At 41.1% G+C, this 16,426-nt stretch overlaps 1 protein-coding gene across 1 annotated transcript in view; it reads left to right on the plus strand.

Annotated features, from left to right (window-relative positions):
* Positions 1-16,426, plus strand: part of prkcaa (protein kinase C, alpha, a) — a 147,513-nt gene that overhangs the window by 37,554 nt on the left and 93,533 nt on the right. The gene's annotated exons all lie outside the window — the stretch shown is intronic.

A 16,426-nucleotide genomic window follows, 5' to 3' on the forward strand; every position in this document is an offset into this window, starting at 1 on the left:
TCTTAACCCTTTCAGATCACATCCATTGTCATATTGTGAACATATTTAACAATATATGCAAACAAAAAGTTCAGAAGCAAAATCAATTTATCTTTACTTTTATATCAAAATCCAATAGTTTTTTTCTCCCTGTAAAAAACATAATATGAAGTGTGCTTTTAACTTTTAACAACTAGAGAGGCGTGCGTGGAGCCACAGTCCTCTGTAGCTTCAGTCTAGGCCCGCCCACTTTTTAGCAGGCCAATCAAATGGGACGGATTTGATTTGAATCCCTCTTGTTGCTCTACATACCGATCACAAATATCCCGCTTCACTGGAGAATACTCACAGTACAGAAGCTAAAGTTGCTCAAACTTCCATTTCCCTGCGACTTTAAGCTGTAAAAATACCTCTGAAGAGATGCACGTAAACGTCTCTGTCGGAGTCGGCTCTGTTTGCATGGCAACCCCCCGGAGACAACAAGACTATAACAGCTTTCTGCATCTTGGCCAAGGAATAGTCCGGCACATGTTTCCAGCCTTTATGCTAAGCTAAGCTAACCATTTGCTGGCAGTGGCTTTGTATTTACAGACATGAATGGTATCAATCTTCTCATCTAACTCTGCAAGACAGCAAAGTGTCGAGTACTTCCGGGTAATGTGAGTTTAGTTACACAAGATTATTTTATTGAACTAGTTAAATCAGGCTTGTCCTAATTAGATTAACAGCAAACGGCAGCACACCGTGCCAACTTTTGGTGCCTTCAGGGCTCAGTCTGTGGAGAAACACTGTGGAGTGTGATGTTGACACCTGAATGCTGAATGCTGTATGCAATTATTTCAGTTTAAAAGTAGACACCAGGCCACCTCTGCTTTAAATAAACTCATCCCATTTTGTCCACATGAAAAATAAATCTCTCTGTTATGTGATTTTCATTTTTCTTTCCTTTTAATATCAAATCCAACATGCAGAATCACTGTTTGTTATTAATTTATGTTTTGGGAGTTTTTTTGTTACAGATAATACACGAAATACACATGATGACACATGAACGCGTGGTAAACTAGAAGAGGACTCAGACCTCCGCCAAGGCCGTTTCAGTAATTAAAAATATAATGTGTGGATTCACCCTGTGATTCAGATCCTCTCTAAAATGTAATGAGGTCTTCCTTGGCCCATGCTACACCATTCCACCAAGTTTTATGAAAATCGAGCCAGTAGACTTTCAGTAATCCTGCTGACAAACAAACCAGCAAACCGAACGGAAACAGAGCATTTCTTTTACTCTTTCTTTTACTACTGAATTAGAGTTGAGTTATTGTGTGGAGATATTATTCATTAAGAATGATGCCTATAATTAGAACAGTCATCATTTCACATTCCTTTCCTGGGATAATAGGCGGTGGATTAAATGTTAATAAAGTGAATCCGATCCTTGTGTGAAGGATCCTCTTTAACCTCACGTGGACCTGAACCTCATCTTGCATGCTTCAAAGTAACCCCAAAGCTTTTACCTTAACCTGTTCATCTGTAGCTTAATGCACAGTGTTTACCCGCTGATGAAGGTTGTGTCATGAATCAGGCTGTCTACCACCACACCCAGTAATTTCCTATGGTTATTTATATTTATGCAATGCTGGACCCCCTGGGAGGATGGAGAGGTTTAAACCATTGTGTGACACAGTGTGTGCATGCATTTGCATCTTTGTGTGTGTTTCCATCTGTGGGTCTCCTTCTATTCTGTCTTGGTTTGTAAATGTGCACGTGTAGAATTTATACTCTTCTCATGACCCACATATTTACATCGGTGCGGGCTGCTGTGCGGAGCGGTGAAATATCCTCACGGGTGGGAATGCCTAGTCTCTCAGGGGAGTGGGTTGGTTCAGACGCCCTGGCAAAGGCTGTCACTGCGTGCATGCAGGCAGAAACCAAACAAACCCCTCGACACTCCAGAGGAATCCTCCGTGGTGAGATGAAGAGAGTAGAGATCTGGCTGTAGTATACCAGATTAATGCGAGAGGTTTCAACATGTAACGGAGGTCCTTTTTATATCTACTCCCTATTTTAAACAGTGGTACTTTTATATTTGCCTGATCATTAAGTCCAAACCCATAGGCTCTGCTTTCACGCCTGTGAGTTATTCTGCACCCTGGCCTCAGCTGACAGAAATGAAGTGTTTGCAGGCAATCGGGGGCGTTGGAAGTAATGAAATCCCACAATACTGCCAATAAAAAAACAAAACAAAAAACATTTTTTTCTCTGAAACGGCGTCCCAGCGTTTTCTATTTATTAGCCCGTTCTGTCGTCGAGTGTGATTTATACCCGAGAGCAATACCAGGAACTGCCTGGGACTTTATCAGAGATCGATGTATTTGGCTCCATCTGCAGCGATAAATCAGACTGGGAAGATGGAGAGAACATGCAAGTGAGGGCAGACGCCAGAATGCTTCACGTCTCAGGGCAGGTCACTCACATTTGAGTCGCTAAATCAATAGTGGAGTTAGTTTCCATTAGGGTGCAGCAACAGCCAGTGAGTATCGCAAGTTGTTGATAGTCTTGCTGTGCGTTCTGCTCATTGAGGTCATTCTTTTTACGTTGATGCAGTTTGATGTGAAAATAATCGGCCCTACTAAAATATGTTCCTCTAATCTACTGTGTTTTTGAATCTCACTTGTCGACACATACTCGCATCACCGTACGTCTAATCCGTCCATTACGTTGACGTCTACTGGTTCGACCTCTGGTGTGATGTTGCGTTGTCATTTTTCAGAGCAGAGAAAGGCTGTAGCTCTGACTCTGCCATTGCATAGATTTCACTCCTCCGCACAATAGATCAATTAGCACATCCAGCCTTTCTCGTCTGGCTGTTTTAAAAGACTGGTCCCCCTAATTTAAACCTCTTCTTGTCGAATGTAATTCGGGAGCTGTGAGCGTTGATGAGATGCTTTTTAGACTGTCTCGCCTTGAGTTCTTTTAGTCTGACCTCACAATTGAAGGTTGTGGGGTCCAATTTCAGCCTCAAGACAATGTCTCGAGGATGACAAGGATCATTTTGTTTTCTTCCAACTGCTTTATGCTTTTGAGATCAGCCTTTTGTTGTCTTTTACAGATGCAGAAACCTGCAGAGCTGGGCAATTTATCGATATTATATTGATATCCTGATATGAGACTAGATATCCTCTTAGATTTTGGATATCGTAATACGGCACAAGTGTTGTCTTTTCCTGGTTATAAAGGCTGTGATGTAATTTTATGAACTTTACAGACTGTTCTAACTCTTCTATTATTCGCCTTTACCGTTATTGATGATTAATTATCAAAAAATAATGTGTAAATATTTTGAAAAAGCACCAATGGTCAATCCTACAATATCATCACAACCACCACAGCGAAGTATTTGGTCAAAAATACTGGGATTTTTGATTTTTACCATACTGCCAAGCCCCATCTGTCTGTCTACACCCCCATTAGCTCACTCTCGTGTATCTCATTCCTTCGTCCTCCCCCGTATTAAACCTTGGCATTCATCCAAAGGCAGCCTGGTGTTTTGCCTGTTCTTACAGCACCGTTGCCTTGAGCCCCTGATTAACTTGATACTTGAAAACCGGCCGCCACTGAAACTGTTCCTAAGCTGACTAATTAGATGAGAGGATAAATGAGAAAGCCCCTGTTGCTTGTATCTCTCCCGCCCCAGCACTTTATCAACAGTAACTCCACGCCCAAAAGTGAACGCGGTGCCTCAGAGGAGTGAGATTCTAAATTAAAACAGACTGCTAAAGCACAGTAAAAGCCCTTACCGGCGTTATTACCCTGCACTCAATTACATTTCACATCTCTCGGGTTTTGGAAAAGACAATGCAGTGAAGTTATAATACAGGAATGTGGCATAAATAATGTATAATACACAGTATAGCGATGAAATGAAAGTGCTCCTGCAGGATTTGATTGTATGATCAGAAGTCGACCACACTTATTTAGTGCCTCCTTCCTAATAGACAGAATGCATACCACACAACAAAATGAAATAACAGTCAATACCCGCTGAAAATGACCCGGGTCAAAACACCATTTAAAATTGTCTCCTTGTCTCCTTTTAACTGCACCAGTTAAAATGTTAGCTGCAGGGTGCTTTCTCTCTAGTCAAAGTACTATTGATGTCTCGGTTTTGGCCTTTATGGTAAAATCCTTGAATGGTTTGGAGAATGAGTTTTATAGGTCCACTTTCAGCGCAACCTTAACACCGCCTTTGTCCGGCACACTGGTGTGTCTTCATGATACAGAGGTGTCCCACTGTGTTAAGGTGTCACCCATTATGGAAGGATTTTAAATGTCAGCGCGCGGCGGTGAATTATTGAAAGGGATAAAAATTGATCCTTTTATCATCCAAACAAGAAGAATCTTTACATGTGTCAATGGATGGCTGAAATAAGAATTACAGCGAGTCTTTACCTTCACATACATGTTTTGTGTTGCTGGGGGGGCCGTTTGTGTTCCCAGAAAATGTCAAGTTGAAAAAAAGCCAACGATTACACAAACAATGTGCTCTCTCCAACTGACATTGTGTAGTGTCGTGCAAAGTACACAAATTAACTTTCTGTATGCAGAAGATGGTCTGCCTGAGTTACAAGGCTGCTAAGATTTTGCTTCGTCATTGTGCTTTTTACACTCTCAAATTTATATTTTTTGATATAGAATTGGCTTTTGGTGAACAAACACATTGTTGTACTGCGATTGTAGACGTCACTTCTTTCCTCCCTGGGGTGTGCTTTCCTTGTCCTGCAGAGAGTTAGCTGGCTGTGTGTTGGATTAGCCCTTCCTCTTTATAATCCCGTTAAGACGCTACCCCCTATCAGTTGCTTGAAATCTCAGCCAGAAAAAGCTTGCTTGCAAAGTGTGCTGATTAAAGACTGAATACAGTACGCACTTCATAGTCTTCTGTCAGCTCGTATATTTGAGGACTAACCTGCTCCCTCCAATGTAGTTTAGAATTAAATGTTGGTGCAGCAAAGTCAGTTATCAATTCATGCAAAATGAATGCACATGTGCCTGCAGCATGTCTGAAGACAGAAAACTTAGACTTATGATAAAACTTGCTAGGATTGAATGATATGATCAAAATGCAAGCATGCATAATGTATCAGCAAGTAAAGAATGGGTTATAAACGCGTGACATGTTCTGTCTGGTAGATAAGCTACACCCTGTGTGGACCCTGTGATGAGAACGACGAATGAGAATGTCTGACTGCATTTGTTAGACGGTTAGTATGGGGGATGTTACAGCATGACATCATCCACGTCTCACAGTGGGCGGCAGTCAAGTACGTGTGGTGCAGTGGAACTCAAGCCTGCACAAAGATCTCCTTTCAGAGGTCAATAGTGACATTGCATCGTAAAGTTTTCCGATATTCTCAGTCATCTTGGTAAATGTAAGACCCTGTGAGTACGCCGTAGAAAAGCTGCCCAAATAAAAGCCAGCAGCTGCGTGTGCCCTCGTGCCAGGCCGAGGCTTGCAACAGGAAGCTGGACCCATCCCTCTGAGCCTGCTGGGAGGAAGGCTACAGGGCTGGTACGAGATCCTCCCCTGCAGAAACACTGCGCCAGCTTGTGCTTAAAAATACATTCTTTCATCTCTCAGAAAGACGAGTCATTTCAACTTTTTCCAAGATAAACAATGAAGGATTTGCTTCTCCACGGACTGGTCTTGTTTTTATAAATCATAAAGGATGAGTGTGTAAGTGTGTGAGGTCATAGACAGGTGTAAGGGGCTCATACTGTCACAGTTCACTGGGTTCAGTGTAGTGCTCAGGATCAAGATGGGGTCATCCTCTTGTGGAGGGAGGTAGGAGTTCAGCACTGTCCTTGACATGCAGTGAGTTATATTCTCCTGAATCATTGAAGGAAGAGAGGTGAGCAGTTATTATCCGGATCCATTAGGCGCTTCATTTTTTATACTACTTTTTGTTTTTACCAAAAAAGGACACAGCGCAAAAAAGACAACATTTCGAGACGAACATATTTATTGCTGTCGGTAAAGTGGTTGTAAGATACTCCCATGGAAGAGCTGCTGGCTGTGTGGATTACTTGATGCAGTATGGGTTTAAAAGCTTTAACAAAACATCCAACCTACCTTTATTACACAGCATGCGTTTTATTACAGGAATGCCACATTTGGGAAATATTCCCCCCGGTGTTACGGATTACACCAGACATTTTACAAGAAACGATATTAGTCCATGATGCTCAATTTCTGTAGTGTGCTTACTACTGGAAAACGTTGAATCCCTGAATGATGGATTCATTTTACATAGACTGGACAGATAGCTCTATCATGTCAAACATCAGCTTGAGTTACCTCATCATAGAGGTTTCTTGTTTATACGAGTCTGGTTCAGGACAAGATGTCGCTGCTCGCGGACATACCGTCCCGTCTTTTAGGCCAGGGAGCTCAATGAAACACTGTAAGGTGGCCTTGGAGACTACCTGATCCTGTTCTCATGCTCTGCTATATTTGGCATCCAAACCACTGCTAATCATACAGCTGGTCCGTACCGTCACTCACAAAGTCCCTCCAGGCTCTTCCTAGCAGTTCAACATGAAGTTGCAGATACAAACTGAAACACAAATATGCTAACTTCCGGACTGATTGGCAAACATACAGTAACTTTGTTCAAGCAAGTAAACAATGCCAGTTCCCATTCCTTCAGGGCTTACCAATTGGATACCTCTGCTGGCAAAGTTGCCCTGCTTCACTATTGTCTCTTTTTGTCAAAGCCAGGCCGGACCATCTCCCTCCAACAACAGTGTTGTGACAGCTTGAGACTGCTATGCCGTCCCTGAAATGTTGGCTATGCTGTAAAAGGATGTAGCCTTTTTTTAGTCCCAGTGAATTTTTAATTAATATCATTGCCGTTCCACCAAACATTTCATTTTGTCTTTTTTGGAGCCCAGGACTGTTTTTGCCCTGCATGACTGAGTTGTGGCGTCCCACAGTGTCCTCTGAGATGTTCACTACACACAATGTCCATAGCCGCAGAAGCTGAAGTTGTCGGGGAGACACAGTGTGAGAGCTGGCACAAAGCCAGGTCAGGTTAATCCACTGATGTGCTTGACTGGAAGCGTTGGGTCGTTAAAGAGGAGAACAGCCTCATCCATCCACAATCTTCCACACAGGCCAACTAGAGAGTTGTCTCCGGCTCACCGAGCTCTCTTCACGGGAGAACAAAAGTTCACACCCAGTGGCTCGTGTCCTTCTCAAGAAGCTGTTCACACTACAGAACAGATCTGTGCTGACTGCTGCTTTTAAATGTCTCACGGTTCGCCCGCATTACACACTTTTACCTACCATCGTTATCGGTCAACATTCAGTAAAAATATGTGATCAGGAGATCAGCGTTAATGCTTTTTAGTTGTCGATCCTGATAATGTTAAAAAGTGAACAACAAGTCGGTGTTAGAATCGACAGGACGAGAGCTAACCGCTAACTTACGGAGGTTGCATTGAGTTACGTTGTGATGCGTTCATCCTCTGTTCAGTATAAATGAATATTGGGTGAAGGTGAATTATTACTTCATCATGATGTGTTCAAATGTAATCTTGTAAAATGTTGTTTGGTGGGAAACTTGAATAAATACAGTTGTTCAAAGTAGAACAAGAATAAAAAAATTGATAAATTAAAAAGGAATTTTAGACTTGTTAGACCCGTCTTTCTCTGTGTTTAGATGTACTGTAAATGCAACACATGCCGTAGCATCACAAACAAACAGCCTGAACTGAAGAGAGATCAGTGGCGATAGCTCACCTGGACCAGCCAATGGGGTTGTTTTGAGGACACATAAGCTTATGAAGGAGAGCTACTGTAGAGAGGCAGCAACTCTGAACATTCACGTTAACACTGCATTAGCATCTTCCTGTGGGTGTGCAGTCTAATTCTAATCTAGTGTCGTGGACAGCAGTTTTATTCCTCCAGCTCATTTGTTCATTCACTTCCTTTTAGAGGCCAATGGAGTTATGTGCATCCCAAACATTTGCTGTAGTTTTCTTCAATGATTTAAAGTTGATTCCGTGTTTTAGAGGGAATTAAAACAACAACGACTTTTGTTACAGATAGATTTCTGTCTACCCGCACACTTTACATTTGTGTATTTTTTTTTTGCACACAGGTTGTTTTGATTTGTCCAAGAAGATCTTCATTATCTGTTAATTTGCTTCTTGGGGAAGCCATTAGCAGCTCTAGAAGCTTTTATTATACAGCCCATAGCACCCTGGCTTTTCAAAACAAGCCAGCCGTGTGTGAAAAGGCTTTCTTTACCTCAGGAGTCAGTCAGGCATTTATCAAGGTCCGCAGCATCTTCAGGAGAATCCTAAGTATGTTGTTCAATCAGACATATATACAAACACACACACGCAGATGAGTCATAATTATGCCGTTCAGCATGCACTCCCACTGCATCTAAACCTGTCTGTGTGCATCACTGAGCTCAATCAACCATATGGATAATGAATAAAAGACCTGCTCTTGCCTGCCATGATTAGAATTCTGTCTATCGTAACATTGAGCAATGTCCTAGATGCTCATTGATCACGTTAATAATTGATAATTAATCATTCAAAGCATATAAAATACATTATTTTTTTTCCTAAATGAGAGCTGCGTTTAAACTGCTGACATGGGCAATTCACATTCAGTGCAATCGTTCTGTTGCTGCTTGTAGCCTACAAATACTTTTTATCAATTAGAAAAATATAGTGGCCTGCTCTGACCTCCTGACCACAGATGAGTCTTTAAATTATGAACAGATTAATCATTAACATCCCTAGTTTCATTGTATGTCTATCTGTGTGTTTTACACCTGTGAAGCCATGAGTTACCACCAGAATAAAAGCTGCTATAGATTTTCTTTATTTATTCTATCATAAATGATGAATTACCTGCTCACAAGTGCAGGCTGTTGACACAGATTGAATAAGAGGATTAATGTGCACAGAGCACCATTCACCTCAGAGCAGCCCCTTTACGCTTGCTGTCCTTCCCGTCAGACAGAAGTCTGCCATTACTGCTGGTTCTAATTGTTGTACCTACAGTACAAGGGCTTCCCTTGAGTGACCAATGTGTAATTTGTGCCAACAGCAATTCACATCCTTCCATTACATGCGATGCCTCTTGACCGCTGTCCCCCACAAGTGGCCATTATGTGTGCCGTGTGCACAAGACTCCCTCTCCCTATCCGCCAATTACCAGCAAAGAAGCCGCATATTGCTTCTCTTTATAGATTTCATTTGTTCACCAATCAATGTTTCCTGAGCTGAGCATTGATTTTTTTTATTCCCCATAGTCTTCACTAAAATCAGGAGCTTTTGATAACAGATGGAACATAATTGCTATTTTGAATACAGAACCTGAGCAGCGTAGTTGATCTTTATCAGGACTGGATCAGGGGTTTGAATCTGACCTTGTGGATACATTTATTCAGGAACTTTGTGCAAGGATTTAAGTGTGACGAGGTTGATTTTCATTGGATCTTGTGTGTAAATGTTCAAAAATAGCACAGGGAACTGATGTGTGCAGCAGGAAGGCAGTCTTGTAAACAAGCATGGCTAGACCTCAGTCTTTAAGAAAACTCGCATACAGCAGTTCATGCACGGAAAAACAACTTTTGAAATTTTCCCACACACTCGTCTGTCCAACTCAGTCTGTGCAAGGTTACAGCCCACAAGCTGCGTCAGTGTTTTTCAGATACATATACAGTGTTAAAGAGGTCCAGTTGAAAGGCAGCCTGGTAGCTTTTGTATTTATTGTAAATTAACTTTTTCCTCTTGGGCCTTGGTTACATAAAGGCCTGTCTGGAAATGGCATAGTGCAGTAATAAGGAAAGGAGATCAGCCGCTCTCATAGCAAAGATGTTCAACACTCTGCCAGAACTGTTAGATGGGAATTTTTAATATTTAATAAGTGTTTATTGCCAACTATTTTCTGTAATGGCGTCCAAAGACCAAGCCGAAACCTGAACGACTCTCAGTTGGGGTGCTTGAGCTCAGTTTCATTGCACAGTGATAATGAACAGCGTAATTGCTGATTGAAGCTGAAGCCCCGTCCCCCTGAATAGCAGATATATAGGTGTGAACCAGAATATGATTGGACATAGCTATTCTCCCAGAGCATTGCAAAACACGTCCTAGACTAAACGACTATTAGATGGGTTCTTTGAATTATATTGCCGCTAAATACGGTGAATATTTCTGTGAATTTGTCATCGTTCATCAGTGCACATCATTAGTGCACAAATACCTCTAACTGTAAATCATCTGACTTATGACTTTCTAACGGGTCATTACTCAATTTAATGGCCTGGTTCTGTGTGTGTATACTTTCATGTCTTTCCTAGTCGGTGTGAGTGCAGCAACCTTAGGCTTTTTGTTTGTTTTCTCGTTGAGAGAAGTTCATGTTCAGAAATGATTCATGTTTTCTCGTGCTTTTAAAGGTTTGTTTATGATACTTATTGTGTAAAACAGGCCAAGTCACTGTCAATTGAGAATTTCTTCTCCTTTATCTACATTTTCGCTTATATATGAAAGCAATAACTCTTATTTAGACAGACAAAAAAAATGTTCATTGGACATAAAATTGGTCTTTCTCAGACAAATGATTAGATTGGAAAAGCTTTATTAATCCCCAGTGGGGAAACTCATTTTTGCCACCAAATCACAACAACAATAGACATAGTTTCCACAGTGCACAACAGACAAGCAACACTATACAATGAATAAATAACACATTAACATCAGAAATATGCTTAATTTAAAAACCACATCTAAAAGTGTTCATTAAAAAATCTGACTGCTGGAACAAAAGACCTTCTGAGTCGTTTAGTGCCCACGGTTTCAATTCTTCCTGTAAGATGGTTTCCTTAATTTCTTTCAATAACATCAATATGGTTTGTTTCCTTGGAAACTACCCTTGCTTTTTCCCAGCATGCCCGTGCCTCTCTTAACATTTATTATTGCAAGGAGGGCATTTAAAGTGCAATGTAAAAAGCACTGTGTTGGGCTCTGTCCCTGCCTAGAAAGTGTTTGTTCAGTATCAAACACTTTCTTCTGTTCCGTCCACTCCTCGATAAAAGACGGTCCAGTCTCAGAAAGCAAAACGAAAGGCTCGTTATCTTTCCATGTTGATGACGAGGACGTTGCCCTTCACGCAGCTGAGTGTAAAGTGTAAACATCAGTGAGAAACTGGGGCATGTTCCGTCACACTCGGGTTATCAGTACTAGTTGTGGTGTTTAACTTCAACACATGATGCATGACTGGCAAACAGTGCACCAGGTTAACTGGCGAATTTCTCCTGATAACTTCCACTTCCCTGTAATGCCCTGAGAACTCAACATTTATTATTATTATTCATGTTTATGGCTGATATTTTTTAATTTATTTTGTACCCCCTGCATTGGCTTTTTTATACGTCCAGTGACTGTGAAGAAACTGCATACGTAAGATTCCCAGACAAATTCACCCAAAAAGGTGTGCGTCTGTCTTCCTTCTGTCCTGGCCTCCTTATTTTTGTTATCTCAACATAACTTGAACTGTATTTTAACTATCCATGAGAATGCAAACAACAGCAAACATGAACAAAACATAATTAAGTGGCACTGTAGGTAACTTCTGCCTTTTGTTATTTTGAATTTGAATAAAATAGCTGTAGCTTTGTAGGGAAATAAATGCCGCCAAGTAGCTTGATTAAAGTGACTTTAGTAAACCAAGTCACTCTACTTAATGCACTTCTAGCACGCCAATAAAAAACCTCAATGCAGAGTCTTAAAGCACAAGGTTTATTGATTTATACAGAGATCACATCACTGTTGTTTAGTACTAAATGGATGTCATAAAAAGAGATTTGGAGAAGAAGTTTAATCAATGTACAGCAGCCATTTTTACTTAATGTAGGGATGCTAGCGCCAAGTCCAAGCATGAATGGATCAAAAAGTACAATATTGTCTCTATTAAACTTTAATTTCTCACCGTTGTGCTACTTCAGATGATGAATGAATGCTGGCAGTGGCTCCTGTCACAGTGATGCACAGTGTTGTCAGCTTTAATATCCATTCTCTTAAGTTATGATGACAGTGAATAGAGAGTCATCATGTGGAAAAAAGCTTCAAAGATGGTTGATGGTGAGGCAGCCACCTCAGTATTGTTGACCTGACACATCACTGCAGATGCTGCTGAAGCCTCGGCCGCTGCAGGTGATGGCGTCGGTAGCATTGTTAATGTTAGGAGTTATTTTTTGGGTTTTACTCATGGTTTATAAATAATGCACTACACTAAGACATGGATGTACCACATTTCATGGCAACCCATCTAATAGTTGCAGAGATATTTCAGTCTTGACCAAAGTGGTGGAGCCATCCATAGAGCCATGATGCCACTGGCCTGGCTAAAGACAGATTATTGTCTTGTCATATCAGCTATAACAGTCATGTTAAGATCTTTCAGACACCTAATACTTTCAGAAAAATATTCTGTACATTGGCACATTTTGAAAAACACCAAAACCGTTCTTGTAGAGTTTGTCTCCATTTGTAGACAGTAATGTAATCCCCTCTCTCACCTATCATGGGTGGTCATGACAAGGACTTATGCTGTTCATGAATAAAAACATCCTTTGCAGAACATTGGAATTCATTTTTTAGATGAAAGATATTAAATTCAACCAATTTGGATTAACTCTTTTGTATACTACTCCCTTATTATGCCCATGTAAACACCACCCTTTCCTGTGAGGTTTGCAGTATGGAGGCATACTACTCACTAAATCTTGCACTAAATGTGTCTTTTGGATCGCCAACAGCGCTCTTACAATGACAACATAGGCATGTATTAATATACCAAGAAGTAAAAAAAAAAATAAATAATTGATCCCAGCAATTTCCACACGCTGTTGTTACTGGTGAGATCTAAATTGTTCCTGTTTGATGAGTTTTCTCCATACACTTTTTACGGCTGTGGAGTTGGTGTATGGCGACAGTGGTGAGAATGGTCCAGGCATTCAAGTGGATAAAAGAACCGCAGGAAATAATGAAAGCTACCCAGTCTGAAAGAGAGGCTTTTGTCAGGGGAGCCAGTGTGCTGCAGGGCCTCTTGACAGTTAGATCTAAAAGCTTTCTCCACTACAAATCCTTTCTTTTAGTGAAATAAGGCACATCTACATACTCAAGAACTGTTGAATTAAATCACTCCCTCTTTTTCATTTCTTGCCTGTATTCAGGAAATTGCTCCTACGAACAAACTTGTGACCTGTAAAGGATTTGGACGAAATTGATTGGCCAGAGTGGGAGTAGAAGTGGGTCTGAGCTACATATCTTTTGGGAAGAAAAGTGGTTTTGCCGTCTGTTGTGCTGGAAGGCAATAAGTATTGATTAGAAAAATCCTCATTACACTCTCACTGGCTTTATAATTAATCCTACCCAGAGAGGAAGAGAATTATTATGTCTCCATTCACCACAAAAAACCTGTTGGAAACACCACGTCGTAGCTGCTGTCCTTTCCTCAAAGGCGGTTGTCAGAGGTGTAACACCTCACATCACCGAAATGTCATTTCTTACAGGATTTGAGAATAGTTGTCAGCTGGCTCATGTAAAAACATACAAGACTCTGTGAGCATTCATTGCTTTATATTCAATTGTCAGTTCCCAAAGTCCCTGTTCGAATCCAATAGCTCCTAATAGCAACGGCTTTTAACAGAACCGGACCACCCTGACCTCTGATGTTCTCAGTCTGCCTTATTGCCGTGCTTTACAGGAAGTCAGTAGCTTTACTAATGATTTGCTAAGATAAATACGCTTGATTAGCAGACTTATTAACAACTCACTACTGTTCAAATATAGAATAAATAATTCACGAACAGTAATAAAGTTACTATGAAGAGTTTCACCCATAGCTGGTAGGCATTTCAAGGGAGAAACGCTTCAGAGGAAGTGCTAATAGACTCGTAGTTTCAATGAGAATCGATTGCTGTTGACGAGCTTTGGCGGCTAAATGGACAAGGAAACTGGCACTCCATTCGAAAGCCCAAACTCCATCAATAGAAACAAGACAAAGGATTTTTATGAGCAGTGCTGCCGTGTGTTGGTGTGAATCGAGGCGACTCACACTACTATCAGCTTTTTACTGTAGGATGACGTGGAGGTAGTGAATCAGTGAGATTTATGACCTGTCTGGGCTGTGGTCGTTGGGCGCATACTGACCGATGGCTCCTAAGAGGAATCAGGGTAGAAGGGGTTGAGTTGTGGTGGGGTGATATGCCTGTGTGTGAGAGTTCTATTGATTTGCCATCATAAAAGTTCATATAAATGCCAACATGTTGGTAACCCTGATGCTTTATTGTTATAAGTACTGTGTATGTATACTGTAGCAGGGTTCGGCCACCTTTTTGATATGAAGTGCCATTTTTACATCTCAAAAATCAGTGGGCCATATCAACATTTCACATTGTGACACCACATCATAATTTAAATCTCTAATTTGACGAAATCCATGTATAGCAAAAACATCTTTCTCACATATTCAGGGAATTGTAATTATATATGAGAGCACTATACAAGAACGCTGCCATCATTATGAAAACATCCACATCACAAAATAAACTTAACAAATTCTGGAAAGACTGTTACTGGTATTTACCCAAGCCTGCCAGTGATACTGTTTAACATGGGTGTCTCATAACAAACAACCCTCTACTGAAACCTTCTGGAAGGTCCAATTACTCAAATCAGTTTCCTGTATTTTGATCATAAATGTACTGTAGAAAATGCATTACATTTTCATCTGTTTCTAGCAGAGCTCGACGATGCCAGTTCCCTGCTGAACACTAATATTTGTTATAGCTGTGGGTGAATAAATATTGATTCATTTGCAGAACGTATGCAGAATGCCAATTGCTCACGACATGTCTTTTTGTGTGGAAAGGTGGCTGCGAGCAAACAGGCAGAGCTGCTGTCATATTTGTGAGGAGCAGAAACAGTATAGCAACGAGCTACATGAATGAACATGAAGAGACAATATTTCCGTATAGTTTCAACCTGCCAATGGCTCAGTATATTATATAACATACAGTATAAAATATGCATGAACCTGTATGTGCAAACATCAGCAAAATTCAATTTATGTGGCTCAAACTCAACTACTCTTTGGTGAGAATGTGAATGTAAAAAAAGAAAGAAATGATTCCCTTTGTTCTGACCTTTACTGCTCAATAATGTGTCACATGAACACGACTTATGAGCCACATTTTGGTCGAATCTAATAAAGTTTTGAATGAAAATGTCTTCTCAGCGTTGTATAACACAAATGTGCAATGTTAATGGGGCGTTACATTCATAAATATCTGTCTTATTCATGATATTAGGGGACGGGGCAGATGGTGGATGGGTGTAGAGGGTCTGACTCACTCCAAAACAAACAGCGATCAGAAGTCAAAAATAATTACCACAATCTTTACAGCAGCACCGTCATTATTACTCAGTTTGTGTTTGCAAGTCTAAATAATGATTTATACTTCGAGACTGAATGAGGACACGTAAACGGTTATTTAACCGGTAGCAATACATAATGCAGGGGGAGGGGAGTGCATTTCTTCAACTTTGGCGCAAACGTCCACTTGGACTCGTGGATGAACTGATCAGATTTTAGCGGTCAAATGTTACTCATGTCACTCATCTATTTGTGTTCGGGTGGAGCTGTTTAAGAGCCCGATGCGGTGGAAAGACGAGAGGTGATCCGTAGGTGGATGCATGAACAGGAGTGACACATGCGCATCACTTTGCTCCGCTGCTGAAACAAGACGTGAAAGTGTGTCAAAGTGAAAAATCAAGCAAGGTCTCTGAAAATACACCACATCACTGACGCAACACAAAGCACTAATGGAGTGCTTTCATCTCATACCGCGAGCGTCGGCCTTGAAAACATTAAGTCCTGGGGAGAAAGGGAGGGGCGCTCTTGTCCATCAACAGGAAAGAGGAGCAGACGTATAACACTCCTGTAGACAAATCTTTGGTGAACAAATTGGATGGAAACGCAGGGATAAAGCAGTGATGTACAGTTTTTGTTTTGTATGCCGGCCAGCTTCCACAATTAGACCCCCCCCCCCCCCCCGCCGTGTCAGACGTTTTTTGAGATCCAGTAACAGGCGTCCTTCCCCTCTTTGAGTCTGCTGCTTGCTTGGCTGCAGACTAAAGTGCACCCAGTGACCCGGCATGATAATGACACATTGCTATGACACCGAGTAGGTGCAGATGTATTCAAGTGTGCAAGACTGGATGTGTTCTACGTGGATACATGTCCAGCAGTTGTCTCAGTTTGAGGATGCATTTGTGTCTGCGTTTGAATGTGCGTCTTGTGCATGGAAAAAAAAGTGTGTGTGTGTGTGTGTGTGTGTGTGTGTGTGTGTGTGTGTGTGTG

The sequence above is a fragment of the Anarrhichthys ocellatus genome, unplaced genomic scaffold (assembly GCF_004355925.1).
Source record: "Anarrhichthys ocellatus isolate YVR2014 unplaced genomic scaffold, GSC_Weel_1.0 scaffold31, whole genome shotgun sequence".
NCBI lineage: Eukaryota > Metazoa > Chordata > Actinopteri > Perciformes > Anarhichadidae > Anarrhichthys > Anarrhichthys ocellatus.